This window comes from Phalangium opilio, unplaced genomic scaffold (genome assembly GCF_054372755.1).
Source record: "Phalangium opilio isolate 3A_F unplaced genomic scaffold, DU_Popi_V2 ptg000019l_1, whole genome shotgun sequence".
Taxonomy (NCBI): Eukaryota; Metazoa; Arthropoda; class Arachnida; order Opiliones; family Phalangiidae; genus Phalangium; species Phalangium opilio.
In genome coordinates, this window is record NW_028324152.1 from 390,642 (window position 1) to 405,027 (window position 14,386).

Sequence of the window (14,386 nt, forward strand, 5' to 3'; positions counted from 1 at the left end):
TTCTAATCATTTTTTGCGTTTAGTTGCGGAAGGTTTTTAACATTCATTAAAAGAAAAAAGACGAACAATGCCCATCTCGGGTATGAAAATTTGGATTTATTTTTAATTCTAATAAATTAAGGAGATGCAAAAAGTGTAAGACAAGGTAAGTCAAAAATTGTCGGAATTAAAATATTATAGATGTAATAAATCAAAGAAACACAAAATGGAATTTACTCTAAATATCAATTAAACAGGTATTTATCAAATTTATGATTTTTTAAGTGCGGAGACGAGTTTATAGCCCTTTCGTCCCCCCCCGTCCCGACCTTCTGAGTTGAGACTGAAGCTCGTTTATGTTTCTCTCTGCGAAAGCGCGACGTTTTAAACTTATCTTCCTTTCCGCTGACGTATTACCCCCTTTCTCACCGGATCTATCTCTCTATCATTCTATTGAGGACTGACGCCCATTTTGATATCGGTCTATATTCGTTAAGTACCGTAGCATTGGCTTTATGCAGTTTTCGATTATCATTAAATTATCTGAAACATATTATAATATATACTGATCTTCACCATAAAAAAGTGGGTGTCTGCTATTTGTCCCGCATTTTTTCGTTAAGCAAAATCCAGCACTGTGAATCTGAAGCTTTATGTTTTTAGTATATCTATAATGGAAAACGGCATCACTGTGTTCTGAAATATTTCCAACGATGTGTAGTACGTAGTTTCCAACCAAAGAAGTTAAAAGAAAGGAATGGAGTCGGTAGGTCAGGGTTTGGTTTGGATAACAACTTCCAGAAAGAAAACGTGGCGCTAACAAGGCAGTAGGAATGTAGCAACCACAGTTTATTGGAAGGAAATTTCCAAAAATCCTTAATTCTTGAATCCTTTTGGGTCTTCAGGTGTTTTTGTTATACTGCGGAAGGCAGGGATCAGGAAAAGTTTCCATTCCTTACTTTTATATTATTTATTCCAACAGACCTTAAGTATAAGCATGAGCATAGCCCACGCGCTTGCTTTTATAGTGGCAGCAGCTTGCGTCGTGATCGAGTGGGCTATGGCACGAGAGAGGAAAAAAAGGGATGAATAAAAGTTAACTTCGAAGTTGTCGTGTCTAAAATTATTCAAGAAACCTTTTACTTGAAATTTATAATTTGCACCATTCTGTGTCTAATTTTGGACTTTTAAATCCTTTACGGGGAACTTTGAGCCAACGGTTTTTCATGTTTTTTGCTTCTAGTGAAAATAATGCGATTTATCTAGATATCGTATAACGAAGTAGAAATATCTTCGTGTTTTTGATTTCCTTCTGTTAAATTGAAATCTGTAGTAAATCACATTTTGTGTTTAAGTTTGAATTAATACATCCGCTAAGGGGACCCCATTCCCAGCATTTTTTTATTATTTTTCATATAGATGAATTAAAGTTAACTTCGAAGGTTGTCGTGTATAGTATTATTCAATAAAAACCTTTTACTTGAAATTTAAAATTTACACCATTTTGTGTCTAATTTTGGATTTTTAAACCCTTTACGGGGACCTTTGACCCAACGGTTTTTCATGTTTTTTGCTTCTAGTGAAAATAATGCGATTTATCTAGATATCGTATAACGAAGTAGAAATATCTTCGTGTTTTTGATGTCTTTCTGTTAAATTGAAATTTGTAATAAATAATATTTTGTGTTTAAATTTGAATTACTACATCCGCTATGGGGACCCCATTCCCAACATTTTTTTTATTATCTTTCATATGGATGAATAAAAGTTAACTTCCAAGGTTGTCGTGTATAGTATTATTCAAAAAAAAACCTTTTACTTGAAATTTAAAATTTACACCATTTTGTGTCTAATTTTGGATTTTTAAACCCTTTACGGGGACCTTTGACCCAACGGTTTTTCATGTTTTTTGCTTCTAGTAAAAATAATGCGATTTATCTAGATATCGTATAACGAAGTAGAAATATCTTCGTTTTTTGATGTCTTTCTGTTAAATTGAAATTTGTAATAAATCACATTTTGTGTGTAAGTTTGAATTACTACATCCGCTATGGGGACTCCATTCCCACATTTTTTTATTATCTTTCATATGGATGAATAAAAGTTAACTTCGAAGGTTGTCGTGAATAGTATTATTCAAAAAAAACTTTTACTTGAAATTTAAAATTTACACCATTTTGTGTCTAGTTTTGGATTTTTAACCCTTTACGGGGACCTTTGACCCAACGGTTTTTCATGTTTTTTGCTTCTAGTGAAAATAATGCGATTTATCTAGATATCGTATAACGAAGTAGAAATATCTTCGTGTTTTTGATGTCTTTCTGTTAAATTGAAATTTGTAATAAATAATATTTTGTGTTTAAATTTGAATTACTACATCCGCTATGGGGACCCCATTCCCAACATTTTTTTTATTATCTTTCATATGGATGAATAAAAGTTAACTTCCAAGGTTGTCGTGTATAGTATTATTCAAAAAAAAACCTTTTACTTGAAATTTAAAATTTACACCATTTTGTGTCTAATTTTGGATTTTTAAACCCTTTACGGGGACCTTTGACCCAACGGTTTTTCATGTTTTTTGCTTCTAGTAAAAATAATGCGATTTATCTAGATATCGTATAACGAAGTAGAAATATCTTCGTTTTTTGATGTCTTTCTGTTAAATTGAAATTTGTAATAAATCACATTTTGTGTGTAAGTTTGAATTACTACATCCGCTATGGGGACTCCATTCCCACATTTTTTTATTATCTTTCATATGGATGAATAAAAGTTAACTTCGAAGGTTGTCGTGAATAGTATTATTCAAAAAAAACTTTTACTTGAAATTTAAAATTTACACCATTTTGTGTCTAGTTTTGGATTTTTAACCCTTTACGGGGACCTTTGACCCAACGGTTTTTCATGTTTTTTGCTTCTAGTGAAAATAATGCGATTTATCTAGATATCGTATAACGAAGTAGAAATATCTTCGTGTTTTTGATGTCTTTCTGTTAAATTGAAATTTGTAATAAATCACATTTTGTGTGTAAGTTTGAATTACTACATCCGCTATGGGGACTCCATTCCCACATTTTTTTATTATCTTTCATATGGATGAATAAAAGTTAACTTCGAAGGTTGTCGTGAATAGTATTATTCAAAAAAAACTTTTACTTGAAATTTAAAATTTACACCATTTTGTGTCTAGTTTTGGATTTTTAACCCTTTACGGGGACCTTTGACCCAACGGTTTTTCATGTTTTTTGCTTCTAGTGAAAATAATGCGATTTATCTAGATATCGTATAACGAAGTAGAAATATCTTCGTGTTTTTGATGTCTTTCTGTTAAATTGAAATTTGTAATAAATCACATTTTGTGTGTAAGTTTGAATTACTACATCCGCTATGGGGACTCCATTCCCACATTTTTTTATTATCTTTCATATGGATGAATAAAAGTTAACTTCGAAGGTTGTCGTGAATAGTATTATTCAAAAAAAACTTTTACTTGAAATTTAAAATTTACACCATTTTGTGTCTAGTTTTGGATTTTTAACCCTTTACGGGGACCTTTGACCCAACGGTTTTTCATGTTTTTTGCTTCTAGTGAAAATAATGCGATTTATCTAGATATCGTATAACGAAGTAGAAATATCTTCGTGTTTTTGATGTCTTTCTGTTAAATTGAAATTTGTAATAAATAATATTTTGTGTTTAAATTTGAATTACTACATCCGCTATGGGGACCCCATTCCCAACATTTTTTTTATTATCTTTCATATGGATGAATAAAAGTTAACTTCCAAGGTTGTCGTGTATAGTATTATTCAAAAAAAACCCTTTTACTTGAAATTTAAAATTTACACCATTTTGTGTCTAATTTTGGATTTTTAAACCCTTTACGGGGACCTTTGACCCAACGGTTTTTCATGTTTTTTGCTTCTAGTAAAAATAATGCGATTTATCTAGATATCGTATAACGAAGTAGAAATATCTTCGTTTTTTGATGTCTTTCTGTTAAATTGAAATTTGTAATAAATCACATTTTGTGTGTAAGTTTGAATTACTACATCCGCTATGGGGACTCCATTCCCACATTTTTTTATTATCTTTCATATGGATGAATAAAAGTTAACTTCGAAGGTTGTCGTGAATAGTATTATTCAAAAAAAACTTTTACTTGAAATTTAAAATTTACACCATTTTGTGTCTAGTTTTGGATTTTTAACTAGGGATGGCAAAAATTCCGGAATTCCGGAACATATCCGGAATTTTCCAAAAAATTTCGGTACGGAATTTTCCAAGTTGAAAACCGGAATTCCGTATCATACGGAATACCGGTTTGTACGGAATTCCGGATCATACGGGATACCGGTAGGGATGGCAAAAATTCCGGAATTCCGGAACATATCCGGAATTTTCCAAAAAAATTCGGTACGGAATTTTCCAAGTTGAAAACCGGAATTCCGTATCATACGGAATACCGGTTTGTACGGAATTCCGGATCATACGGGATACCGGTTTGAACGGAATACCGGATCATACGGAATACCGGTTTGTACGGAATTTCGGATCATACGGAATGTTTTCAGCAAACATTACTCAAGAATCAAGAGTAAGACACACCACTATTGTCTTCAATCTTCATCTCTTCAAATAATACAAATGGAAACCTTCCATAAACGGCGTCACACTCTAAAGGGGGGGAGTTTCTGAATTTGTGACAGTCCGTGACAAGGGGGGGAGGTTGGCGTAATGCTATTCGTGGCGTCACATTCAACTTTAATTTTGTTAGGAAGTCGGTGAATAAGAGGGGCGGATTGGCTCTCTTTCGTGTAAAATAATAAAAACAAAATTCTAAATTCCACCGTGGGAAACAAACTCAACAATATACAATAATAGCTAATGGTGTTTAGCCTATTTGTCTGTCCATAATTTAACAAAATTTATTTTCCTTGCCTTAATTAGTTATACATATAGCTAATGTAAGTTATAGCTATATAGTTCATGTTGATATCTCCGGTTTTGATATCGGTTAAATTCCGGATTTGGTGTCGGTGTCATTTTGGTTTTGATTCCGAAATTGAAGCCGGTTTGATTCCAGAATTGAAGCCGGTTTGATTCCGGAATTGAAACCGTTTTGATTCCGGAATTGAAACCGTTTTGATTCCGGAATTGAAACCGTTTTGATTCCGAAATTGAAACCGGATTGATTCCGGAATCAATACGGTTTGGTTCCGGAATTAAAACCGGATTGATTCCGGGATTTTTCGGAGTGTAAAAAGATTCCGGAATTCCGGTAAATTCCGGATTTGACATCGCCAAATACCGGTTTCGGAATTTTCTGAAAACCGCCATCCCTATTTTTAACCCTTTACGGGGACCTTTGACCCAACGGTTTTTCATGTTTTTTGCTTCTAGTGAAAATAATGCGATTTATCTAGATATCGTATAACGAAGTAGAAATATCTTCGTGTTTTTGATGTCTTTCTGTTAAATTGAAATTTGTAATAAATAATATTTTGTGTTTAAATTTGAATTACTGAATCCGCTACGGGGACCCCATTCCCAACATTTTTTATTATCTTTCATATGGATTAATAAAAGTTAGCTTTGAAGGTTGTCGTGTATAGTATTATTCCAAAAAAAACCCTTTTACTTGAAATTTAAAATTTACACCAATTTGTGTCTAATTTTGGATTTTTAAACCCTTTACGGGGACCTTTGACCCAACGGTTTTTCATGTTTTTTGCTTCTAGTGAAAATAATGCGATTTATCTAGATATCGTATAACGAAGTAGAAATATCTTCGTGTTTTTGATGTCTTTCTGTTAAATTGAAATTTGTAATAAATCACATTTTGTGTGTAAGTTTGAATTACCACATCTGCTATGGGGACCCCATTCCCAACATTTTTTTATTATCTTTCATATGGATGAATAAAAGTTAACTTCCAAGGTTGTCGTGTATAGTATTATTCAAAAAAAAACCTTTTACTTGAAATTTAAAATTTACACCATTTTGTGTCTAATTTTGGATTTTTAAACACTTTACGGGGACCTTTGAGCCAACGGTTTTTCATGTTTTTTGCTTCTAGTGAAAATAGTGCGATTTATCTAGATATCGTATAACGAAGTAGAAATATCTTCGTGTTTTTGATGTCTTTCTGTTAAATTGAAATTTGTAATAAGTAATATTTTGTGTTTAAATTTGAATTACTACATCCGCTATGGGGACCCCATTCCCAACATTTTTTTTATTATCTTTCATATGGATGAATAAAAGTTAACTTCCAAGGTTGTCGTGTATAGTATTATTCAAAAAAAACCCTTTTACTTGAAATTTAAAATTTACACCATTTTGTGTCTAATTTTGGATTTTTAAACCCTTTACGGGGACCTTTGACCCAACGGTTTTTCATGTTTTTTGCTTCTAGTAAAAATAATGCGATTTATCTAGATATCGTATAACGAAGTAGAAATATCTTCGTTTTTTGATGTCTTTCTGTTAAATTGAAATTTGTAATAAATCACATTTTGTGTGTAAGTTTGAATTACTACATCCGCTATGGGGACTCCATTCCCACATTTTTTTATTATCTTTCATATGGATGAATAAAAGTTAACTTCGAAGGTTGTCGTGAATAGTATTATTCAAAAAAAACTTTTACTTGAAATTTAAAATTTACACCATTTTGTGTCTAGTTTTGGATTTTTAACCCTTTACGGGGACCTTTGACCCAACGGTTTTTCATGTTTTTTGCTTCTAGTGAAAATAATGCGATTTATCTAGATATCGTATAACGAAGTAGAAATATCTTCGTGTTTTTGATGTCTTTCTGTTAAATTGAAATTTGTAATAAATCACATTTTGTGTGTAAGTTTGAATTACCACATCTACTATGGGGACCCCATTCCCAACATTTTTTTTTATCTTTCATATGGATTAATAAAAGTTAGCTTTGAAGGTTGTCGTGTATAGTATTATTCCAAAAAAAAACCCTTTTACTTGAAATTAAAAATTTACACCATTTTGTGTCTAATTTTGGATTTTTAAACCCTTTACGGGGACCTTTGACCCGACGGTTTTTCATGTTTTTTGCTTCTAGTGAAAATAATGCGATTTATCTAGATATCGTATAACGAAGTAGAAATATCTTCGTGTTTTTGATGTCTTTCTGTTAAATTGAAATTTGTAATAAATCACATTTTGTGTGTAAGTTTGAATTACCACATCTGCTAGGGGGACCCCATTCCCAACATTTTTTTATTATCTTTCATATGGATGAATAAAAGTTAACTTCGAAGGTTGTCGTGTATAGTATTATTCAAAAAAAACGCTTTTACTTGAAATTTAAAATTTACACCATTTTGTGTCTAGTTTTGGATTTTTAACCCTTTACGGGGACCTTTGACCCAACGGTTTTTCATGTTTTTTTCTTCTAGTGAAAATAATGCGATTTATCTAGATATCGTATAACGAAGTAGAAATATCTTCGTGTTTTTGATGTCTTTCTGTTAAATTGAAATTTGTAATAAATCACATTTTGTGTGTAAGTTTGAATTACCACATCTACTATGGGGACCCCATTCCCAACATTTTTTTTTTATCTTTCATATGGATGAATAAAAGTTAACTTCGAAGGTTGTCGTGTATAGTATTATTCAAAAAAGAATCTTTTACTTGAAATTTAAAATTTACACCATTTTGTGTCTAATTTTGAATTTTTAAACCCTTTACGGGGACCTTTGAGCCAACGGTTTATCATGTTTTTTGCTTCTAGTGAAAATAGTGCGATTTATCTAGATATCGTATAACGAAGTAGAAATATCTTCGTGTTTTTGATGTCTTTCTGTTAAATTGAAATTTGTAATAAATAAGATTTTGTGTTTAAATTTGAATTACTACATCCGCTATGGGGACCCCATTCCCAACATTTTTTTATTATCTTTCATATGGATTAATAAAAGTTAGCTTTGAAGGTTGTCGTGTATAGAATTATTCCAAAAAAACCCTTTTACTTGAAATTTAAAATTTACACCATTTTGTGTCTAATTTTGGATTTTTAAACCCTTTACGGGGACCTTTGAGCCAACGGTTTTTCATGTTTTTTGCTTCTAGTGAAAATAGTGCGATTTATCTAGATATCGTATAACGAAGTAGAAATATCTTCGTGTTTTTGATGTCTTTCTGTTAAATTGAAATTTGTAATAAATAATATTTTGTGTTTAAATTTGAATTACTACATCCGCTATGGGGACCCCATTCCCAACATTTTTTTTATTATCTTTCATATGGATGAATAAAAGTTAACTTCCAAGGTTGTCGTGTATAGTATTATTCAAAAAAAAACCCTTTTACTTGAAATTTAAAATTTACGCCATTTTGTGTCTAATTTTGGATTTTTAAACCCTTTACGGGGACCTTTGACCCAACGGTTTTTCATGTTTTTGCTTCTAGTAAAAATAATGCGATTTATCTAGATATCGTATAACGAAGTAGAAATATCTTCGTTTTTTGATGTCTTTCTGTTAAATTGAAATTTGTAATAAATCACATTTTGTGTGTAAGTTTGAATTACTACATCCGCTATGGGGACTCCATTCCCACATTTTTTTATTATCTTTCATATGGATGAATAAAAGTTAACTTCGAAGGTTGTCGTGAATAGTATTATTCAAAAAAAACTTTTACTTGAAATTTAAAATTTACACCATTTTGTGTCTAGTTTTGGATTTTTAACCCTTTACGGGGACCTTTGACCCAACGGTTTTTCATGTTTTTTGCTTCTAGTGAAAATAATGCGATTTATCTAGATATCGTATAACGAAGTAGAAATATCTTCGTGTTTTTGATGTCTTTCTGTTAAATTGAAATTTGTAATAAATCACATTTTGTGTGTAAGTTTGAATTACCACATCTACTATGGGGACCCCATTCCCAACATTTTTTTATTATCTTTCATATGGATGAATAAAAGTTAACTTCCAAGGTTGTCGTGTATAGTATTGTTAAAAAAAACCTTTTACTTGAAATTTAAATTTTACACCATTTTGTGTCTAATTTTGGATTTTTAAACCCTTTACGGGTACCTTTGAGCCAACGGTTTTTCTTTTCATGTTTTTTGCTTCTAGTGAAAATAATGCGATTCATCTAGATATCGTATAACGAAGTAGAAATATCTTCGTGTTTTTGATTTCCTTCTGTTAAATTTAAATCTGTAGTAAATCATATTTTGTGTTTAAGTTTGAATTAATACATCCGCTATGGGGACCCCATTCCCAACATTTTTTTTATTATCTTTCATATGGATGAATAAAAGTTAACTTCGAAATTTGTCGTATATAGTATTATTCAAATAAAAATCTTTTACTTGAAATTTAAAATTTGCACCATTTTGTGTCTAATTTTGGATTTTTAACCCTTTACGGGGACCTTTGAGCCAACGGTTTATCATGTTTTTTGCTTCTAGTGAAAATAGTGCGATTTATCTAGATATCGTATAACGAAGTAGAAATATCTTCGTGTTTTTGATGTCTTTCTGTTAAATTGAAATTTGTAATAAATAAGATTTTGTGTTTAAATTTGAATTACTACATCCGCTATGGGGACCCCATTCCCAACATTTTTTTATTATCTTTCATATGGATTAATAAAAGTTAGCTTTGAAGGTTGTCGTGTATAGAATTATTCCAAAAAAACCCTTTTACTTGAAATTTAAAATTTACACCATTTTGTGTCTAATTTTGGATTTTTAAACCCTTTACGGGGACCTTTGAGCCAACGGTTTTTCATGTTTTTTGCTTCTAGTGAAAATAGTGCGATTTATCTAGATATCGTATAACGAAGTAGAAATATCTTCGTGTTTTTGATGTCTTTCTGTTAAATTGAAATTTGTAATAAATAATATTTTGTGTTTAAATTTGAATTACTACATCCGCTATGGGGACCCCATTCCCAACATTTTTTTTATTATCTTTCATATGGATGAATAAAAGTTAACTTCCAAGGTTGTCGTGTATAGTATTATTCAAAAAAAAACCCTTTTACTTGAAATTTAAAATTTACGCCATTTTGTGTCTAATTTTGGATTTTTAAACCCTTTACGGGGACCTTTGACCCAACGGTTTTTCATGTTTTTGCTTCTAGTAAAAATAATGCGATTTATCTAGATATCGTATAACGAAGTAGAAATATCTTCGTTTTTTGATGTCTTTCTGTTAAATTGAAATTTGTAATAAATCACATTTTGTGTGTAAGTTTGAATTACTACATCCGCTATGGGGACTCCATTCCCACATTTTTTTATTATCTTTCATATGGATGAATAAAAGTTAACTTCGAAGGTTGTCGTGAATAGTATTATTCAAAAAAAACTTTTACTTGAAATTTAAAATTTACACCATTTTGTGTCTAGTTTTGGATTTTTAACCCTTTACGGGGACCTTTGACCCAACGGTTTTTCATGTTTTTTGCTTCTAGTGAAAATAATGCGATTTATCTAGATATCGTATAACGAAGTAGAAATATCTTCGTGTTTTTGATGTCTTTCTGTTAAATTGAAATTTGTAATAAATCACATTTTGTGTGTAAGTTTGAATTACCACATCTACTATGGGGACCCCATTCCCAACATTTTTTTATTATCTTTCATATGGATGAATAAAAGTTAACTTCCAAGGTTGTCGTGTATAGTATTGTTAAAAAAAACCTTTTACTTGAAATTTAAATTTTACACCATTTTGTGTCTAATTTTGGATTTTTAAACCCTTTACGGGTACCTTTGAGCCAACGGTTTTTCTTTTCATGTTTTTTGCTTCTAGTGAAAATAATGCGATTCATCTAGATATCGTATAACGAAGTAGAAATATCTTCGTGTTTTTGATTTCCTTCTGTTAAATTTAAATCTGTAGTAAATCATATTTTGTGTTTAAGTTTGAATTAATACATCCGCTATGGGGACCCCATTCCCAACATTTTTTTTATTATCTTTCATATGGATGAATAAAAGTTAACTTCGAAATTTGTCGTATATAGTATTATTCAAATAAAAATCTTTTACTTGAAATTTAAAATTTGCACCATTTTGTGTCTAATTTTGGATTTTTAACCCTTTACGGGGACCTTTGACCCAACGGTTTTTCATGTTTTTGCTTCTAGTAAAAATAATGCGATTTATCTAGATATCGTATAACGAAGTAGAAATATCTTCGTTTTTTGATGTCTTTCTGTTAAATTGAAATTTGTAATAAATCACATTTTGTGTGTAAGTTTGAATTACTACATCCGCTATGGGGACTCCATTCCCACATTTTTTTATTATCTTTCATATGGATGAATAAAAGTTAACTTCGAAGGTTGTCGTGAATAGTATTATTCAAAAAAAACTTTTACTTGAAATTTAAAATTTACACCATTTTGTGTCTAGTTTTGGATTTTTAACCCTTTACGGGGACCTTTGACCCAACGGTTTTTCATGTTTTTTGCTTCTAGTGAAAATAATGCGATTTATCTAGATATCGTATAACGAAGTAGAAATATCTTCGTGTTTTTGATGTCTTTCTGTTAAATTGAAATTTGTAATAAATCACATTTTGTGTGTAAGTTTGAATTACCACATCTACTATGGGGACCCCATTCCCAACATTTTTTTATTATCTTTCATATGGATGAATAAAAGTTAACTTCCAAGGTTGTCGTGTATAGTATTGTTAAAAAAAACCTTTTACTTGAAATTTAAATTTTACACCATTTTGTGTCTAATTTTGGATTTTTAAACCCTTTACGGGTACCTTTGAGCCAACGGTTTTTCATGTTTTTTGCTTCTAGTGAAAATAATGCGATTCATCTAGATATCGTATAACGAAGTAGAAATATCTTCGTGTTTTTGATTTCCTTCTGTTAAATTTAAATCTGTAGTAAATCATATTTTGTGTTTAAGTTTGAATTAATACATCCGCTATGGGGACCCCATTCCCAACATTTTTTTTATTATCTTTCATATGGATGAATAAAAGTTAACTTCGAAATTTGTCGTATATAGTATTATTCAAATAAAAATCTTTTACTTGAAATTTAAAATTTGCACCATTTTGTGTCTAATTTTGGATTTTTAACCCTTTACGGGGACCTTTGAGCCAACGGTTTTTCATGTTTTTTGCTTCTAGTGAAAATAATGCGATTCATCTAGATATCGTATAAAGAAGTATAAATATCTTCGTGTTTTTGATTTCCTTCTGTTAAATTTAAATCTGTAGTAAATCATATTTTGTGTTTAAGTTTGAATTAATACATCCGCTATGGGGACCCCAATCCCAACATTTTTTTATTATCTTTCATATGGATGAATAAAAGTTAACTTCGAAGGTTGTCGTGTATAGTATTATTCAAAAAAAAAATCTTTTACTTGAAATTTAAAATTTGCACCATTTTGTGTCTAATTTTGGATTTTTAAACCCTTTACGGGGACCATTCAGCCAACGGTTTTTCATGTTTTTTGCTTCTAGTGAAAATAATGCGATTTATCTAGATATCGTTTAACGAAGTAGAAATATCTTCTTGTTTTTGATGTCTTTCTGTTAAATTGAAATCTGTTATAAATAACATTTTGTGTTTAAATTTGAATTACTACATCCGCTATGGGGACCCCATTCCCAACGTTTTTTATTATCTTTCATATGGATGAATAAAAGTTAACTTTGAAGTTTGTCGTGTAAAAAATTATTTAAAAAAACCTTTTACTTGAAATTTATAACTTATCCATTTTGTGTCTAATTTTTGATTTTGAAATACTTTACGGGGATTAATGATGAAAATTTGTAAAGTTCGTAAGTTATCGTACAAAGCACTAAAAATAATTTTTATTATTAATAGGGCCTATATATTTTTTTAATTGTTTCTAAAATTGAATTTTACCATCCTCTATGAGGCCATTGTTCCAACGTTCTTTAATGATTTTTGTTCTTGAAGAAAATTTTGATATATACAATTTTTAATTGAATTTTATTTTACATTTGGTAGGTGGATCATTGTTCCAAGTTTTAAGTTTTTAATAGTTTGTTTCTTGAGGTTTCGTATTACTTTTTATGATTTTTCTAAATTTATACAAGTATTATTTTTAAGTTTTCGAAATGAATCTTGACAATATCAGCTACTTGATTACGCCTTATGGTTATCGAATTAACGTATTAAATTCCGTTTACTTTTGAACTGAGACATTTTGTTACCCATAACTCAAGCTTAGAGAATATAAGTGTATTGCTATTCTTACGGGGACAAAGTTAACCGGAAATACGTCATAGATTTTGGTCCCCATAAAGAATGTAAAGAAAATTATGTAAAAGTTTCCTTTAAAAATATTTGGAATTCATTTTAAGATGCAATTTGAAACAAGTCATAAAAGTGAAATATATTTTCGATTTTACGATAAAAGCGGAGGAGATATTGCGTTTTCTAAATGTCCCCGTAAGTGACTTTTTAAACTCGGTCCTCATAAGTAATGTAGGACATGTATGGGTGTGTGTGTGTGTGTCTGTTGTTACACCCACGTGACCGCGTTCGCAGTTTCCAAATCGGAGCAAACGTGTTCGCCATTTCCGAACTGCTTTCACAGTCACGGAAATGGCTCCTCTACTTGAGTTCTCACACCACCATCTTCTGGTTTTTGTCCACCCCACACGGACACCAGTCTGTACTTACTGGCTTCTAATCACCACCCTCTTTTGGTCTTCGTCCATCCCACATGGACACCAGTCTGTACATACTGGCTTCAAATCACCACCATCTTCTGGTCTTCGTCCATTCCACTTGGACACCAGTCTGTACATACTGGCTTCTATTCACCACCAACTTTTGGTCTTCGTCCATCCCACATGGACACCCGTCTGTACATACTGGCTTCTAATCACCACCATCTTTTGGTCTTCGTCCATCCCACATGGACACCAGTCTGTACATACTGGCTTCTAATCACCACCATCTTCTGGTCTTCGTCCATTCCACTTGGACACCAGTCTGTACACCTGGCTTCTACTCCATCGTCATCGTTGGGTTTAAGACATTCGCGGCGATCAGCTAGGGTTACGAGAAACGTCTAGCCTCCCTAAGGTGGGATCGCCACCAAAGGTTTTCGCAATTGCGGTTGTTCTTGCTTTTAGCTGTAGTTCAACACCCTTATATACTACCTATTTGAGTAAGGCCAAGCAACCGGCGTATGCTCCATTTCAAACGCCAATATTAGTCAAGTCTCTCAAGATTGTTTAATTGTTCTTTTTTAAAACGATGTAACGTTCAATAAGGCGAATAACTAACGAAGAAATTATTAAATATTAATTATATTTATTTTAATATTTAAGATAATCTTGTTTCTCAATTCAAAATTAATACGGAAAGAGTTAAAAAGCAGTCTATGTTTTTGTCTGTG